This window comes from Podarcis melisellensis, assembly GCF_964234715.1.
Source record: "Podarcis melisellensis genome assembly, chromosome: 9".
NCBI classification, from domain to species: Eukaryota; Metazoa; Chordata; class Lepidosauria; order Squamata; family Lacertidae; genus Podarcis; species Podarcis melisellensis.
The window spans coordinates 5,145,030-5,163,363 of NC_138541.1; the positions used below are offsets into that span (position 1 = coordinate 5,145,030).

General features: G+C 48.2%; 1 protein-coding gene across 6 annotated transcripts in view; it reads left to right on the forward strand.

Moving 5' to 3' along the window:
• The window catches only part of SLC4A11 (solute carrier family 4 member 11), a 235,840-nt gene that overhangs the window by 85,136 nt on the left and 132,370 nt on the right, over positions 1 to 18,334 (forward strand). The window contains exon 1 of one of the 6 annotated variants that reach the window (XM_081924891.1): positions 15,213 to 15,497. The exons of the other annotated variants lie outside the window; for them this stretch is intronic. The gene's annotated coding sequence lies outside the window, so the exon portion shown is untranslated. Of the gene's footprint in view, positions 1 to 15,212; positions 15,498 to 18,334 lie in introns of those variants that run through there. 6 annotated transcript variants of the gene reach the window in all.

Here is an 18,334-nt window from a genome sequence, read left to right on the forward strand (position 1 = left end):
CGGATTTTTCCCGTCAGCTTTGCCAGTTCTGCAAAGTCCATCATCTTCGTCTGCCACTCTTCTTTCGTTGGGACTTCTTGTTGCTTCCATTTTGGGGCTAAAATAATTCCTGCTGCAGTTGTTGCATACATAAACAGTTTTCTTTATCTCCTTTTGGTATCTCTTCCCCCGCTATACCCAGTAAAAATGCTTCTGGTTTTTTAACAAAAGTATTTTTATAGGTTTTCTTTAACTCAGATTCCTCCAAATCTCAGGACTTCCCCTGGAGTCCCATTTTAAACATTTAAAACTGCATCTTCTTCCAGACTCTTTATATCAGTCCGTATTTTCCATGGTAATTGTTTCACCACAAGTGAAATCAAAATCCTGTCAATGTTTCCATCTGCTTATGGTGGTCTCTTTAGATAACTTAGAAATTTCCCCCATTCTTTTGTAAAGTTTTTGTCCTCTTGGTTCCTGAGTTTTCCGGTCAGCTTTGCCATCACCCACAGCCCATCAGCTTGGTTTGTCATTCCTCTCTGGTAAGAAGCACCTTGCAGATATTTTGTTGTTTTTTTTAAAAAACAATTTTATTGAAAATTTAAACAAAACATATTATGCAAAAACATATCAGCCTTAATCCCCCCCCTTTTTTCTCCCTCTCCCCTTCCTCCCACACATAACCCACCCTCTCAGTTCCAGTCTTTGGTTTCTCTGTAAATGCTGTTCTCTGCATGTTACAAAGTTGTATAGATCCTTAAATTATATGACTTATTATTATCAATAAAAAGTTTGTGAATGTTTATTCAAAACCTGCCAAGGAGTCCAATTCACTTTGTTGCATCTTCAAATGTTTTGTAAAGGGTTCCCACTCATCTTTAAAATCACAGTTATCCTTGTCCTGTAGCTTATGTGTCAATTTTGCCAGTTCTGCATAGTCCACCAGTTTTTCTTGCCATGATTCTTTAGTTGGAGTTTCTTCAGTCTTCCATCCTTGTGCTATTAGGACTCTCGCGGCCGTTGTCGCATACATGAATATGTTTTTCAGCTTTTTTGACAGGTCTTTCCCTACAATCCCTAACAAAAATGCTTCAGGTTTTTTAACAAATGTTAGATGGAACCTTTTCTTCAATTCATTATATATCATTTCCCCAATTTTTTAAATTACATTACAGTCCCACCACATATGATAAAACGTCCCCTCCTTTTCCTTACACTTCCAACATATATTTGAACTCGTTTTATACATTTTCCCTAACTGCACTGGTGTCGCATACCATCTGTACATCATCTTCATGTAGTTCTCCTTCAACAGGGAACTGTCTGTAAATTTTAAATCCGTTTTCCATAATTTTTCCCAATCTCCCATCATAATGTTGTGACATCTTGCAGATATTTGGGACTCCCAGGCTGTTGTGTCTGAGGCTGCTGGGAACTGTAGCCCAAAATATTTCAGCAGGAGGGAAAGGCAATGTTCTTTGTCAAGGTGGGCAGTGCACGGCATGTTGTGGCATTCCCCCGTCGGCTGTTCCTGCTGCGCTTGGAACAGGAAGGTCTGGATTTCTGCCTGCGGCTAAGTGCCGTCCAGGATGGAACCATTTGCTTTTCTTTGGGAGGGTCCGGGAGCATCTGAGAACTGGCACGTGCCAATTGCCTCAAGAGTTCGTTGCTGGCACCACGTAAACAGACAGACGCTCCCTGTGAGCACTGAAGCCGTGGCGCTGCATTGTAGGGAGACTGAGTTGTCAGAACAAGGATGCTCAGCTGTGAGGCACTTTCTGTTTCACAACTGGGATATTGCGACGTAAGGAATGTTGTCTAACTGGGCACAGGCTGCCCCAAAGTGGACCGCGAGGCCCATGAGCGAATTCTGGGGGCCCCGTGTGCAAGTTGTCAAGCCGGATGTTGCCAGTCCAGGTGTCTTCAGCTCCTCACCTGTTGAGGGTGCTTTGAGAAGACGTCTGAAGGCAGCCCTGCTTAGGGAAGCTTTTAATGTTTGATGCATTACTGTCATACCTCGGGTTGAATGTGCTTCAGGTTGAGTGTTTTCAAGATACGCTCCGCGGCAACACGGAAGTAACGGAGCTCGTTAATTCCGGGTTTCGCCGCTCGCACATGCGCAGATGCTCAAAATGACGTCATGCGCATGCGCAGAAGCAGCAAAACGCGACATGTGCAGACACGCAGACGCATCTTACGTTCTATTCAGGATGAGAACAGGCTTCGGAACGGATCACATTCGCATCCTGACGTACCACTGTACGGTATTTTAATATTTTGTTGGAAGCTGCCCAGAGTGGCTGGGGAAGCCCAGCCAGATGTTGTTGTTGTTTAGTCGTTTAGTCGTGACCCCATGGACCAGAGCACGCCAGGCACTTCTGTCTTCCACTGCCTCCCGCAGTTTGGTCAGACTCATGTTCGTAGCTTCAAAGACACTGTCCAACCATCTCGTCCTCTGTCGTCCCCTTCTCCTTGTGCCCTCCATCTTTCCCAACATCAGGGTCTTTTCCAGGGAGTCTTCTCTTCTCATGAGGTGGCCAAAGTATTGGAGCCTCAGCTTCACAATCTGTCCTTCCAGTGAGCACTCAGGGCTGATTTCCTTAAGAATGGATCGGTTTGTTCTTCTTGCAGTCCATGGGACTCTCAAGAGTCTCTCAGCCACATGGGCGGGGTATAAATAAATTATATTATTATTTATTATTATTATGAAGACACATTGCGAGTGCCAGAGGAAAGGGGCTTTCTCTTCCAGATCATGGGTTTGAACCGCAAAACGACATGCTTATATCAGTCGCCGCCCTGTTTAAAAATGGTCAGAAGTTTGTTGCTTCTGGGAGATGCTCCTCAGCATCTTCTTAAACTTGTGCACACACACCCCCCCCCCCGATGTTTCTGGGCTGGCAGCTTCCAGCATCCCTGAAACTTTGGCCAGTGGAAGTTGGCGTCTAACAACATCTGGAGAGCCATGTGTTTTCTACCCCATCTCTAGAACATCTGCAGGGCATTACAGTGGTACCTCAGGTTAAGTACTTAATTCGTTCCAGAGGTCTGTTCTTAACCTGAAAGTGTTCTTAACCTGAGGTACCACTTTAGCTAATGGGGCCTCCTGCTACCGCCGCACCACCGGAGCATGATTTCTGTTCTCCTCCTGAAGCGAAGTTCTTAACCCGAGGTATTATTTCTGGGTTAGCGGAGTCTGGAACCTGAAGTGTATGTAACCTGAGGTACCACTGTATTGCTTCAGCCGACTTTCAGTGTGCAGGATATTTCATGCGAAAAGGGGGGCGCAGGGTATGTGGGTTTAAAACATACATTACTGTGGTAGGGTTTTATGTGGGATGCTTTTGGAAAATTAGAGTGCAAAGCTTTTAATAAATGGATGCAAGGAGCCTACAAAAGAGAGGTGTCATCATTTAAGTAGGAGCTCCAGAACTGGTAGGGCACAAGGCTTGTGCTTTGAGAAGCTGATGTGTCTATAAAGGGAGAGATTGAAATTTGAAGGTGGTTTCAGCCGAATGTCTTCTTTATGAGCCTTTTCTTCTCCTGAAGACATCCTGCAAGGCTCACGTGTTACTCAAAGTTGGTCCATTGAAATTAATGCGCCTAGCCTAATTATGGTCATTGATTACGGTCTACTCTGAGTAAAAGCTAGTTGACTACCACCCGTGGTTCTCAAGTACCATGGTTGGTCCTGCAGAAATTGCAGCTCGCATACAGAAAGTGGGGAAGTTATCGAAAGACCTAAGAGAATAAGTTTTAAAGATTGAAATCGTATTTGCTTATTTCCTGTAATACAGAAATTTCATATTCCTGTAATATTTCAATATGAAACTTTGAAATCCTGCATCACAGTTTGCAGCAAACCATGGTTTCCTGTTGTGTCCAAACCCAGTCACCCAAAGCTTGCCTGCAAACTGTGGACAGCATCTAGCTAGACAGTGCCCCTTCCGATCGTCAGGAGGAGGGGGGGTTGCGGGATCACGACACCACCCACACTCGCCCTCGCGAGGCTGGTGCCAGCCTCGCGGGAGGCCGCCGGGATTCCCTCAATTAACATCCCCTTGGCGCCAGCCAATCGGCTGGCGGCAGGGGCGGGCCTTAGAAAGGCCACTTAAGGTCGGGGCAGCCCTCGGCTCGCCCCTTTTCGCCCGGGAGACGACGCGGTTTCCCACCCACCCGCCCTTTAGGTTTTTGCCACCGATCTTGCTATGGGCTTCGGCTGGTCGCCGCAAGGGGCCTGGTAGGAGTTTTTCCATTTGGCTAATTGGCTGGTTTTGTGAGCCACTTGGTTTTTTCGCCTACCTCGTAGCAAATCGTCACAACTCCCTTGGTTTTGGCGGTAGGCATTGGCCGGGGTATTGTCATGCAGATGAGGTTGGGGGGGAGGAACGCCATCACCTCCCCCAATGCTTGAAGGGTAGTTCGTTAAAGGACTCCGAGGGGCGTCGCCTCGTCCGAAACCTACGGAGGCTAGGGCCTAAAGCGCGCCCCCGAGCGGTAACCCCTCGGGGAGCGCCCAGGGATACGCATCTCGGGTGGCTCCCCCTGTTGGTGTTTAACCCTTCCCGGTTAGACCGGATAGTCGGTTAGGGGCCAATGCCTAAAGCCAATACCCTTCTTTCCTGTAATCAATAAAGTTGTGGCCAATTTCGCCCATTAAACCTAAATCGCTGTGTCCATTGTCTTTATTTATTCCACCTGTGGGGGGGGGAGGGAATAGCCACGCAATTCTGCTAGTGTGAGGACTTAGAGCTGTGTGGAATTTCCCTATCCTATCCTCAGCCTTCACGCTCCCTAAATTTGTTTTGGGTTTCCCCCCAATCCCTTTGGAGGGGATTTAGAGGAGAGAGACATAGGGAAAAGAGAGGGCAGAAATGTTCCATTGCCTGGCTGGAAGTCCTTGCACTCGTGGAATCAGCTTTGTTTTTCAATCCCAGATTGCCAGATTCGGGATGGAATGGCAAACTAGTTTGTCGCATACTGAGGTTATGCCAAATCCCTGTGTCTAATTGGAGGAAGGCATGCAGAACCTCAGCTTGTATCTGCTTGTTCTCCCCCAAGTTATGTCTTAACAGCCTTTTCGTGTGTTGAGATGACACGGCGTCATGATGTTCCTACGCAATCGGATTTCTTGTCTAAATCACTCTGTCTGCGACAAAAATGTGTAGCTTTGGGGATTCTTTCACAAAACAATTTCAAGATGTATTCTTTTTCAAGTCTGTGCCTTGGTGCATTTTCCCGTTGTGTCCCCAGTGTGATCTGCCCAAGCCAGTCCCTTCATACTTTCTGCAGAAGAATTTCCCAAATCACCATTAGGCTTAAGATCATCCTAAACGAGGGATGAAGGGACACGGGTGGCGCTGTGGGTTAAACCACAGAGCCTAGGACTTGCCAATGAGAAGGTTGGCGGTTCAAATCCCCGCGACGGAGTGAGCTCCCGTTGCTTGGTCCCTGCTCCTGCCCACCTAGCAGTTCGAAAGCACGTCAAAGTGCAAGTAGATAAATAGGTACCACTCTGGCGGGAAGGTAAACGGCGTTTCCGTGCGCTGCTCTGGTTCGCCAGAAGTGGCTTAGTCCTGCTGGCCACATGACCCGGAAGCTGTACGCTGGCTCCCTCGGCCAGTAAAGCGAGATGAGCGCCGCAACCCCAGAGTCGGCCACAACTAGACCTAATGGTCAGGGGTCCCTTTACCTTTTAAGCTAGGGATGGGGAAGCTGCCGCTCTCCAGATGTTGCTGTAGTCCATCTCCCACCAGCCCCTGCCTGGCATAGCCAGTGGTCAGGGGTGATGGGAGTTGGGGGTCTGACAATATCCAGAGCACAATAGGGGACTGGGTTTAGGCAATGGATCTGGCCTTACTTCCCCAACCCTCTGCCGGTTGGGTTTGACAGATGGGCCTGCTGACAATGATGTCATGAGCCCTGTGCTTTGCAAGCCCTAACAATCAGCTAATAAGGTGCCTGCAAAGCTCCCGCTTGCTTTACCTGCTACACACCTGATGCTGCATATAAAACGTAGTATGGCTGGTGGACTTGGCTTGACCAGATTTTTTTGGGGGGGGGAGGACATGAGAGGCCTAATTTGGCCCGCAGACCAGAGGTTCCCCACCACCAATCTAAAGGCTGTCCAACATGTCCTCAGCGCTGTACAACAAAGAATAAATTAAGTCCCTGCCGAAATGGGGTATCATGCTTGAGCTGTCACTCAGGCTGTGTCACAAGGAGCCTCCTGGCAGTAAATAACACTGATCACAGTTGCAGTTAACTCTTCATTAGCAAAAACACAATCTTCTCAGGCTTGGCTGAGTGTCAGGCCTAATGAGCACAGTAAGTCATCTCGGGTAGGTCTTGCTCCCATGAAGCAGTTTCTGAGAATGAAGATGTTGGAAAACACCCTGGGGTACGCACAGCTCTGGAAAAGGCATCTCCCTTCTCTTCCAGTACGCTCAGCAACATATACCAGATGGTATATGCACACTAACATGCCTGGCATAACACAGCAAGAAGCGTGAGGCATGGTAGAGCTAATTACTATTTATTTACACGTTAAGTACAGACAAAAGCATAATGGCGTCCATGCTCTCCAGTTCTGAGAAAACAACAGGTAAAAGTACATTACCAAGTACATACTATACAGTGGAAGAGAGGGGAACAGTCTTCCATTTCCCTCACTCTTCTCAGACAGGCATGTGATTTACACCCATCACAAATGCAGCATCGGAGAAGTGAAATTGCTAACAGAAGATCCCTGCATCCTCCACAGCTGTCTTTAAGTCCCCTCCTCTCCAGGGCTTTCCCCAAGCAATCTGAGACTATGCCTGCGTGAAGGTAACTACTCCACCCTCGTCACGCCTCTTCTGGTTCTGGGAAAACAGGAGGGAGGGGAACTTGTTGGAGCAGGAAGGAGAGACACCTGTGACTCTGCACCAGCCAGACTCATCTCTGCCTCTCGGCCTCCCCTCTCTTCTGCTTCAGCTTCTGCCTCCGATTCTGGTTTTCTTTCTGCCACAGACTCTCCCAGCTCACAAAGATCTGTTAGCTTCTGACTCCTCCTCTTCCCAGTCATCTCCTTTTGACCACTCCTCATCCCACCACCATCCCGGGCTCTGAGCCTTTTCCTCTTGAGGCTTCCCCAGCTGGTTTCTCCCACCATTCCTCTGCATCCAACCAGTCCATGAAGTGCTGTGGTTGGGAGCTCTGACCATCGAAGGCTTTGAACAGCAGCTGAAGCCAGAATCTGTGCAAAGCAGCAGAGAGACATTTTTAAGTTGTGTCACTGCTGTGCCATGCTGCTCTGGTGGAGAGCGTGGGTTGTGTATGTGTGTGTGTAGAGTCTTCCGCATGCAGGAGCGTTTTAGCTCTTACATCCAGAATCCTTTCAAAACTAGGTGGAGGGAAGAAGGTGGAAGTCAGCAGCTCCCCCACCAACACCCCAGCATTTCAGAAACCATTCTCTGGAAATGCTGCAGATCTTACTCCCATTGCACACAGCAATGTGAGCGCACTGTCAGCAAACACATCGTCCAAGTTGTTCCTGGAAGAGGCTGGAGAGTTGTTGCTGCTGCTGCTACTTGAATATTGAAACCTGCCTTATCGATTCCTGGCACGGGAAGGTGGGGTTTGGCCTTTTCCTGCTCGGCTTTTGCTGTTCTGCATATTCTCCTCGCTTTCCAACATGGCTTAGAGAAGCTGCTGGTGGCGAAGCACAGAGGAGCATCATTCAGGCTGGCCGCTTGTTCCCGTTGCAACTCAGCGTTGCCATGGGAGGAAAACAGGGCAGCGCATGTCTTTGTGGCCCCCAGCTGCTTTCTGCAGAATGCATTTATTCACTTGGACTTCTGTCCAGCCCTGGCATGTATATTCTACAAGGTGCTTGCCAGCCAGCCAGGCTAGTTATCCTCTTGGCTTTGATTGCACCATCAAGTTTTCAGACCCTGGGCATGGCTGGCAAAATCACAGCTGCCTGCTGCTTGGCCTATAGCCTATTGGATCCATCCATCCTCCCTGGACTGTTGGATGCTTAAGAGCGAGCACTTTTCGGCAGGGAGGGGCAACCTGTTGGGCTCCAGCTGTCATCAAAAACCAGGCTCAGGGCGGCTAACAGCAAATTTACCATATTTTTCGTCCTATAGGTCTCACTTTTACCCCTCCAAAAATGAAGGGGAAATGAGTGTGCGTCCTATGGGGTGAATGCAGGCTTTCGCTGAAGCTTGGAGAGTGAGAGGGGTCGGTGCGCACCGACCCCTCTCGCTCTCCAGGCTTCAGGAAGCTATCCGCAAGCCTTGGGAGCCCACGGGAGTTCCCGCCGGGCTCCCACGGCGTGCGGAGAGCTGCCTCTGTCCCGAAGCCTGGATGCGCTGAGCAGTTACTCCCGGGCTTTGGGTAGCTCTGCGCAAGCCATGAGAGGGCTCCCACAGCTTGTGGAGAGCAGCCTGTTCTGGGGTTGGGGCTTCCCCCGCCCCAGCCCCGCGCCTGGGGGGGGGAAGAATAATTTCCCCCCTTTATTTCCCCACCAAAAAATTTGGTGCGCCCTATGGGCCGGTGTGCCCTATGGGGCAAAAAATACGGTAAAACATAAAATACAGGGAAAAAACCATGAATAACCATAAAATTCAAAGTTCAGAAATCAATTTAGGGGAAATCCATCTAATAAGCATTAGATAATCTCCAGGGCTAACTGGCTGAATTGGTCCTATTTGGGCCAGTGAGGAGGCCGGGGGAGAATTAGCTGTGGGGTCTCAGAGCAGGTGATCTTCATAAAAGGGGAGGGGGAGGGAAGGGAAATAAAAGATCAGGCTGAATTCAAATTAAAGGCCAGGTGGAATAGCTCTGTCTTATAGGCCCAACGGAAGGAGGTTAAATCCTGCAGGGTCCTGGTCTCCTGGGACAGAGCATTCCACCAGGTCGGAGCCATCACTGAAAAGGCCCTGGCCCAGGTGGAGGATAGTCTGAGTTCCTTAGGGCCTGGGACCTCTAAACTATGGTTATTCATGGACCTTAAGACCAGGAGAGGCGGTCCTGTAATACAAGAGCCAGGGGTGATGGCAGCTGGGAGTCTGGAGGGCCCTGGGTCTCCCTTCCATACTTTTAAAGCTAATGACATGCTGGTTGGATGCAAAGGAATGGTGGGAGGAACCAGTTGGAGAAAAACCCCAAAGGGAGAAGGCTCAGAGCCCAGGGATTGGTGGTGGGGTGATGTTGGGGGTCAGAGGGAAAAAACTGGGAGGAGGAGGCCTTGGAAGATGAGGAGGTAACAGGGCTTTGTGAGCGGGGGGAGTTGGTGGCAGAGAGAAGTACAGAATCGGAAGCAGGAGAGAAGGGAGACCAAGAGGCAGAGATGACACAGGGGTGTCTCTTGCTCTTGCTATGACCAGCTCCTTTCCCCCCTGGTCTCCCGGAATCAGGACAGGCATGAACAAGGCAGAGGAGAGGTTGGATTCATGCAGGCGTAGTCTCCGATTGCTTGGGGAAAGAGGGGGACCTAGGCAGCTGTGAGGAAGAGGAGTTTGGATTTGATATCCCGTCTTTCACTCCCCTTCAGGAGTCTCAAAGCGGCTAACGTTCTCCCTTCCTCCCCCACAACAAACACTCTGTGAGGTGAGTGGGGCTGAGAGATTTCAAAGAAGTGTGACTGGCCCAAGGTCACCCAGCAGCTGCATGTGGAGGAGCGGAGACGCGAACCCGGTTCCCCAGATTACGAGACTACCACTCTTAACCACTACACCACACTGGCTAGGGACCTTCTATCATAGCAACTGCTTCATGGGGGCAAGACCAGCCGGAGATGAGTTGCTGTGCTCATTAGGCCTGACACTCCTGTGCAGATCCTGTTTTTGCTAATGAAGAGTTACACAGTGTGATTTACTGCCGGCTTGTTCCTGCCAGCTTAGAAAGGACATCTTGTCTCTGCCTTTGCCAACCTGGTTTCCACCAGGTGTTGTGGAGCACAACTCCCTTCAGCTCCTGCCAGCACATGCAGAGCAGTTAGGTATGATGGGAATTGTAGTCCAGAGAAGCTGGAGGGCACCAGGATGGCGAAGTAACAGAAGGCGTTTACTCCTACAAGCTCCTAATGACCAAAAGCCAATTGAAATGTGACTTTGCCGTTTGGACTCTAGATGACAAACATTCAGACCTTGCAGATGATGATGATAATAATAATAATAATTTTTAATACCCCGCCCATCTGGCTGGGTTTCCCCAGCCAGTCTGGGCGGCTTACAACCGAGTATTAAAAACAATACAGCGTCAGGCATTAAAAACATCCCTAAACAGGGCTGCCTTCAGTTGTCTTTTAAAAGTAAAATAGTTGTTTATTGCTTTGACATCTGCTGGGAAGGCATTCCACAGGGCGGGTGCCACCACTGAGAAGGCCCTCTGCCTGGTTCCCTGTAACCTCACTTCTCGCAGTGAGGGAACCGCCAGAAGGCCCTCGGCGCTGGACCTCAGTGTCCGGGCAGAACGATGGAGGTGGAGATGCTCCTTCAGATATACTGGACCGAGGCTGTTTAGGGCTTTAAAGGTCAGCACCAACACTTTGAATTGTGCTCAGAAACGTACTGGGAGCCAATAAAGAACTTTCAGGAACAGTGTTATGTGGTCTCGGCGGTGGAGATGCATCTGAGTATAATTGGAAAGAGAGGATCAGTCAGGATGAAAGCAAAGAGGAAGAGGAAAGATAGCTGTATAGGGAGCTACTCCTCTGAGTTCTCCAGAACTCTTCCTCACCCTAAGCAAATATGATATCTTGGTATTTGTCTGCATTGCTACCAACCTGAAGATGGAGGGTGGGAATAGGGACCCCTGAGGGTCATCCAGTCCAACCCCTTCAATGCATTTCAGGGGGTAAGACTATATGGCCCTCGGAAGCCCTTCCAACTCTATAATTCTATGATTCTTCGATTCAAAGCAATTCCCATGTGGGCATCCACTGCAGGGGAAATTAGGGAATCCTCTCCTTCGAGATGAACCATAACCCCCCCCCTCCAAATTCCCAGTTTCCTTCCGTCCCATTTCTAGCAAAATGTCCAGGCACCGTTCTTCTCTTTTGTTGTGTGTGTGTGAAATGAATCTGCTCCCCTCTTTACAGTGTTGCGTGTTGCTCCTGCCTCTGGAGAAGTTCCTCCCATAGCTTCCTAATAAGCTCCACATTTGTTTGGCTTTGGAAATGCTTCCGTTTCTGGTGCCTCCATCTCTCGAACGTGAGAACTCTGCTGGATCTGGGCAAGGAAGGTCCATCAGGATGGACTCCCCATCAGTCCCATCATGCAACATCAATAGTTGTGGGATGATGGGAATGGTCACCCAGCAACTTCCAAGGGACTACAAAGGCCCCCTCTCAGGTCTAGTCGAACACCCTGCTTCCCACAGCGCCCACCCAGATGTTCCCAGATGTTCCTTCAAGCAGGCCATGCGGACATCTGTCCTCCCTTGGTTGCCTATTCCCCAGCAAGTGACACCTACAGATACACTGCCACTGAATCTGGAGTCTCCATTTAGCTGATAATAATAGCTGATGATAAAACTTCCTAGTCTAGTTCAATGGGGTCTGAAAGTGAAAGGTCGAGGTCTAACGCTGTCAAATCTGGGCACCCCATATCTCCACGTTGTAGAGAAGCGGTTCCCAAAATTGGCTGCTACTGCCCCCTGGGGGGGGGATTACTGGGTGTGTGTTTGTGCTAAGAGGTGGCAGGGGGCCGCTGAAGTGTAAAGTGACTCTCAGACTTTGAAAAGCTGGTGTCCCTGGACCAATTTTGTTGAATTAATTAAACTGGCTTTAATTGGGTTTTGAACAAATGTGCAATTCATGTTTGGAATTTCGTGGCGTTCTTATGGGGCACAGGGGATGGGCTTATGGGTGTCTCCACGGACGCTGATTTAAGCGGCATTGCTTATCTTCTGCTTGTACCCAAAAGTATAAAAATAGCAGCCTCTCTCTCCCTAGTTTGTCTATACATACCTGTGCTGGGCCGAGTGATGGAGAGAGTCCGATGGTTTTTGCCTAAGGCCGGGGCATAATTAAGCTCCCGAGTTCGGATTTCTTGTTAATTTCTTGCGGAAGGAGCGATGGAATGCGGCGGGTTACTTTTTCAACCTGAAGTTCCAGTTTCGGATGTGTTTGCGTGGTTATGCGTCCAGTTTGGGAAAACAGAAAAGCCCGTAAATAAACCAATCAGGGTTGGAGATGATTTGTTAATCCTCCAGCGCCTTACAGCCAGCCTTGGGAAAAGTGCTCAGAACCGCCTAGTAATTATAGTGTTGCCTTTACATCCCCCCCTCCCAAAGAAAACATTGAATAGCTATCCATCTATATGGGAAAGGAGTATAGAGTTTAAGTAAACACAGAATCCTCTGGTAGTCTAGTAAGGAATGCTACGCCATGGGGAAGTAAGCTGAAATTCCTCTCTGGCTTCTAATGCAGATATGTGAGATACACACACATATATACATATATGACCTATTTAGTCTGGTATTGGGGGTTTCATGTCTCCTCCACCCCCATTCTGCTCTGCTCTACTTTTTCTGGAATAACATTAAAGTAAACACTGACTCCTTCCGATCAGTGATTTTCTTTGGGGCTTAATCCCCTATTATTCTGCTTTCGGGTCCCAAGACTCCATACTCCAGTATACAGTTCCTTGAGCATGTGCAGAATGCCTTGCCACCTCTGTAAACTAGGCACAGTCATACCTTGGTTATGGAACATCTTAGTTCCCAAACGTTTCGGCTCCCGAACACAACAAACCCGGAAGTGACTGTTCCGGTTTGCAAACTATTTTGGGAAGCTGAACCTCCGACAGGGCTTCCGCGGCTTCTGATTGGCTGCAGGAGCTTCCTGCAGCCAATCAGAAGCCGCGCTTGGGTTTTCGAACGTTTTGGAAGTCAAACGGAGTTTTGGAACGGATTCTGTTCGACTTCCAAGGTACGACTGTGCAACCCTTCTGCGTAAATCGGCAGTAAAGGGGAAAGGGGTTGTTGGGCATAGGAACTAAAAGAGCTGCCTTTTAACCAAGCCATAGAATTATTGAATCGGACGTGAACCTGAGAATCATCTAGTAGTCCAACCCCCTGCGATGCAGGAATATGAGGCTGTCCTATACGGGGATCGAACCTGCAACCTTGCCATTCTCAGCACAATACTCTAACATGCTGAGCTATCCTGTGACTCTTGGTCCATCGAGCTCAGGATTATGAGCAACAGCTGGCAGCTGTTTGGGGTTTTAGACAGTAGCCTTTCGCAGGCCTGTCTGGAAGTGCCGGGAGTTGTTTTAATTTTAATTTTTAATTAAATTTGTATACCGCCCTTCGTCCGTAGATCTCAGGGCTGTCCACAACATAAGTTTCCAGTTCAACCTGGGACCATCTACAGGCAAAGCGGATCGTCTACTACTGAGACATACTGTATTATTATTATTATTAAATAAAACCGTAGAATTGTAGAGTTGAAAAAGACCACAGGGGTCATCTAGTCCAACCCTCTGCCATGCAGGAATCTTTTGCCCAACGTGGACTCAAACCTACAACCTTGTGATTAATAATCTAATGAGTTACTGATTTATTGCAGTTGCTGTTATATTTGTGGCCTCTCCTTCCTTGGAGGTTTTAAAAGCAGAGGCTGGATGGCCATCTGTCATGTGTGATCTAGTTTAGGTTTCTGCAATGCAGGGGGTTGGACTAGATGACCTAGTCATCTTTCAACTCTAACAATTCTACAGTCCTACGATTGATTTATATTCCACAATCCCCCAGACCGGGAGTCCAAGCGCTTTACACAAATTAAAACAACGTGGGTAAAAGGCAGAAGGCTAAAAACGTATTTTAAATAATACTTAAATGGTAATTGAATAAAGCAATAGATCTATTAAAAGGCTGATAGGAAAAGCAGTGCGGCACTATTTAAAATCCTGTTCCTTTAAAAAAGGCAGACCCCCCCCCCCCCCAAATCTGGCTGGAATAAAACAATCTCTACCTGCCAGCAAAAGGAGAGCAAGGATGGAGCCAATGTAGCCTCCCTAAGAAGGAAGTTCCAAAGTCTGGGAGCCACAACTGAGAAGGCCTCGTAAAAAAAAAACCTTGCCTTATACCAGGGCATCTCATTGTCCTGTCTATCTCATTATTGACTGCAGAGACTGGCAGCCACAATACTGGGTTTCAGGGAGGGACCATTCTCAGCTAGACCTGGAGAATCTGGTAGCAGGACTATACCTGGGACCTTTCTCACAAAAAACAGGTGCTCTCCCATCGCAATCGCATCTGCACCGGACAGTCAAAGCACTTTTATACCCCTTTAACAGTTGTGGGGGATTCTGGAGGCTGTAGTTCGTTGAGGATCCTGAGAACTGCTGCTCTGTGAGAGGTCAGCACCCCAAGCAAACTACAGCTCCCAAGATCCTTTGCGAGGCGGGGAAAGAAAACCCGTGGCTGTTAAAGGGACGCAGGAGTGCTTTAAATGCACGGAGTGGGCGTGACCTGAGCTGTGTGGTTGTGTGAATCGAGCCCCAGTTCTTTGCTCCTCTGCTGCTGAATGCCAAGGCAGGCAGGGGCTGCCATTTTTTGCAACCTTCCCCTTTGCTTTACTGCCTCCCAGTGGCTCATAGATTCCCCTCGGATCTGAGAGATGCTTCCAGGTGTGGAAGCATCGGAGGGGAGGCCGTTCCTTGCACACAAGGAGGTTTCTCGCTGTCCTCTTCTGCGCCATCCCCTCTTCCCCAGATGGCGGGTTATAAACGTGGGCAAGCAGAACTGGCAGGGAGCTCCTGCTTTTTTGCCCTTGAACCGCAGCCTTGCCCACCCCCTCCTCTCTTTACCCCCTTCTTCCTGCTGCTGCCCTCCTCTGGGTACCATGCCTCTCTCAGTTCCTGCATTTTGCAAGGCTTTTTAAAGGAGAAAACAGCCAGCTTTGCCGGGTATCCAACCCAAAAGCACTGGCTGAAATGTGCAGGGTCGCTTTAATTGTTCAATCCCCCCCCCCCTTTCTTCCTATAGACCAGCAAAGGCAGGGGGAAAAAATGTTGAGATCCAGCAAAGTGCAGAGGCAGGCAGTGTCGTCTAGGGAAGGAGGGAGAGTCCAGGTTCCCGGACTATTCCGCTGTGCCACGGAATGCAAATTTACAAGGAATTAGCTTCGCGAATCCTCTCCTGGCACCTTTTGGCTTGGGAAGCCGTTTTCTAAAGACCTCTGTGGACTGAGGCATCATCTCTGCCTCTCTCTAAACTGGATTTGCCTTTCTGCAATCTGACGGGTCTGTTCTCTTTTTCCCACCCATCCGCCGCTCTCCAATTGGAATCGAGTTGGGTGGGGGGGAGGAGAAGAGATGCCCAGGCTTGATTGATATTAATATTGAAGCCACGGCTGGGACCACGAGCTACTCCCTTGCCTGGCCACCTGGGTGCAAACTGTCACCGGAGGAACAAGTGTTGCTGGCTGGAGCCTTTAAGGGGAAGGAGATCGGCAAAGGGGAGAGAAACCAGTCTTGCCTTTTGGCTCTACAGCATCTCCCTTTAAAGTTGCAGCCTAGGTAAGTTCTTTCTCTCTGAGAATAAACACACAATCTCCTGCCTTCGATTTGGGCGCTGCTGTTGCCGGGCGATGCGTCCCCTTCAACAGGTGATTCCGCGAACTCTTAATCCGCCAGCTTTTTAAATATTTAATTGCAGAGAGTAAGGCGATACTTTGTTGTTTTTCCTTACGAGCCGTTCTGCCTTAATAATGAAACATCTGGGTCGATTCCTATCCGGACGCTGAACGAAAAGGAAATGTATCGGGGTTATTAAAACAAGGTTGCTTGTGTTTGCTGCGTAAGGAAATAAACCAAGGTGTGTGTGTCTGTGTGTCTGTGCGTTCTCAACTAATACATCCTAACAGCACAGATTTTTGCACACTGTTGATCCTGCCCAGGGTGACGTGTAGAATAAAGGGGGGGACGATGGACCCATCACCATCGATCATGGGATTAATTGATCGACCAACTGTATGTAAAGTGCCCGTCCAATGCTGAAATATATGCTCCCGGTGGCTTTGCAGCTGTGCAGCTTGGCTAATTAATCCGCACAGTGTTATGTATGAGATGAATGAAAATTCAGAAGTGCCTAGCCGTTTGGGGTCTCCACCTCCCCGGAAAGGTACGACTTGTGTTTTGATGGGCAAGAATCTGAAGATTCTGCCTTACCTGGATTTCCAGCATAGAAATTCAGAGTTCTTTCTCGAGATCTGTGTGGCGTGGGAGTTTATCTGTTTTTCATAGGGGTGTGTGTGTGGGTTCACGTTTATCTGACCAGATGGATGGATTGATGGACATATTTTGGGTTTCATCCTGGCTGCCACTCCCCACTTCCCTGGTGGCGTTAAAGTTCCTGTAGTCCCGAGATCTTCCTCCTCACGCTTCTGTCTGTACACAGCTTGCCAGTATTAGGACACAGCTTCTCTGGAAATAATGTCTATCCCTCTCCCAGTTCTATGAGGTACAGTGGGAATACTCACATTGTCTAGTCTCTGATGCTTTCTTCTTATTTAGCTCTCCCACAGCACTGCGGCCAGATTGATTCTTTCCCAAATCCCTGCTAATACATCTTCGTTTTGTGGCTTAATAGTTTCCTCTGAGTTGAAATGGCCACAAGTTTGGATCAAGGTGTCTTCTTCCTGTCGTTGTTGTTATTTATCTCCCTTTCTGTTTTATTACTTTCTTCTGCCTCAAACACATCTAGGGACATGAATTTCTTATCTCAAATGGTTTTGCAACACCATCCTCTTTTCTTTTTTCTTTTGGTCCAAAATTCAGCATGTTTTGGATTTATTGGTGTTCCTTTGGCTATTACAGAAGAAGATCAACATCTGCCTTGAATTCTGTCGTTAATTTAGTTTTAAGTGGGGATCTTCAGACAACCTGTTGCTGCAGGCGCACCTGTGCCCTATCTTAGAATCAGTGTGAAGGTTTTTTTTTTTTAATGTTGTGGCAGGTTCTTGTGCTTTTATTCATTTATTGGGGGGTGGGAATTATACACACTTCTTCATCAGGGAAATGAAAAATGCTCGTTCAACAGGATGGCTTGTAGGACAGCTATACTGTGAATAATCTATATCATCTCGTTACCCCTGTGTGATCCTGAGGGGTTTGGATAACTCCATTTCTGCTGTTGCTCACCGTTTAAATGTAGCATGTTAAATTAGTTCCCCCCTTAGGACCTGAATGATCTCAGATCTTACAGTTTTCAGTAGCTTATGTGCAGGCGAAGATCCTACCAGATTGTGACCCATGCAAAATTTACATAGCAATTAAAAATCTGCAAGCTGCTGCATCCTCCTTATTTATTCCTAGTCAGCTCATATTATTGTTCCCATTTCATGGACAGGGTACTGTGAGGCTAAGACGACCCAACCGAGGAGCCTCTCCCACCTAGATCCTTCCTCCTGAGGATTTTATCCCCTGGGCTTCCACAGCCTAGCCTTTGAGTCAACAGAAGACATGGGATTAGTTCTCTGATTTTACGACGATTGCATAGGATGCTTGTCTGGGATCATAGTGCGAACACCGCGGTGGGAAAAAGTGTGCAGAGGTTGTGTGGCACAGATGATCGCATTTCTTTTTTAAAAAACCCTGTTTGGAAGCATGAAGGCTTGAGCCTTTTTAAAAACAAAACAGCAGAACACACAAAGCTGAGATACCTAAGAATCTCAGGTGTTCCTCCTAGGACAATGCAATTTGCCAGGTACTTTTGAAAGCGTGGCTTTTGAGTTTTTATGTACAGAGCGTGTGGCTCTGGGGATGTTGCTGGACTCTTATTATTCAATAGGACTTTATTTGATATACGTTGTTCCATTTTAAAGTTTTTGTCTTGGATCTGATTATTTTAAGGCATGTGTTCTTCGTTGTATATTTTTTAGCTGTGTATCACCTTGGGCATAGTAAGAAAGGCGGTATACAATTGAAAAGTGAAATGAAACATTTAATTCCCACAAACTCCACCTAGCCCAGACCACAGGGCGGCAGAGACACCCTTTCTGATAGGAATAATTACACTTCAGATCAGAATGCATTTCAGGGATTCATCCAGTCTTGCAGTCTGTCCCCCACAAAGGCCAACCAGGTGATTTGCTGCCTTGTTCCCCATCAGAAACCATGGACCTGCTTTTCTGAGTTTCCACGAGTAGACTTGACACCCAGTAATATTCCCTTTAAAAGCGGGGAAAGGAGACCAGTGCGTCCCCACGGTCTTGACATTTCGCCTGTCCCGTTAGTCTTGTCCCTGTCCCTTCCCGATCAAAATCGCAATTGTGAAAACTCACTATTGTCCGCTGCCAAAAAGAGGAGCAGTTGGCATGGTGGGTTTCTCTGTGTCCCTGTAGTTCCTTCCTCCA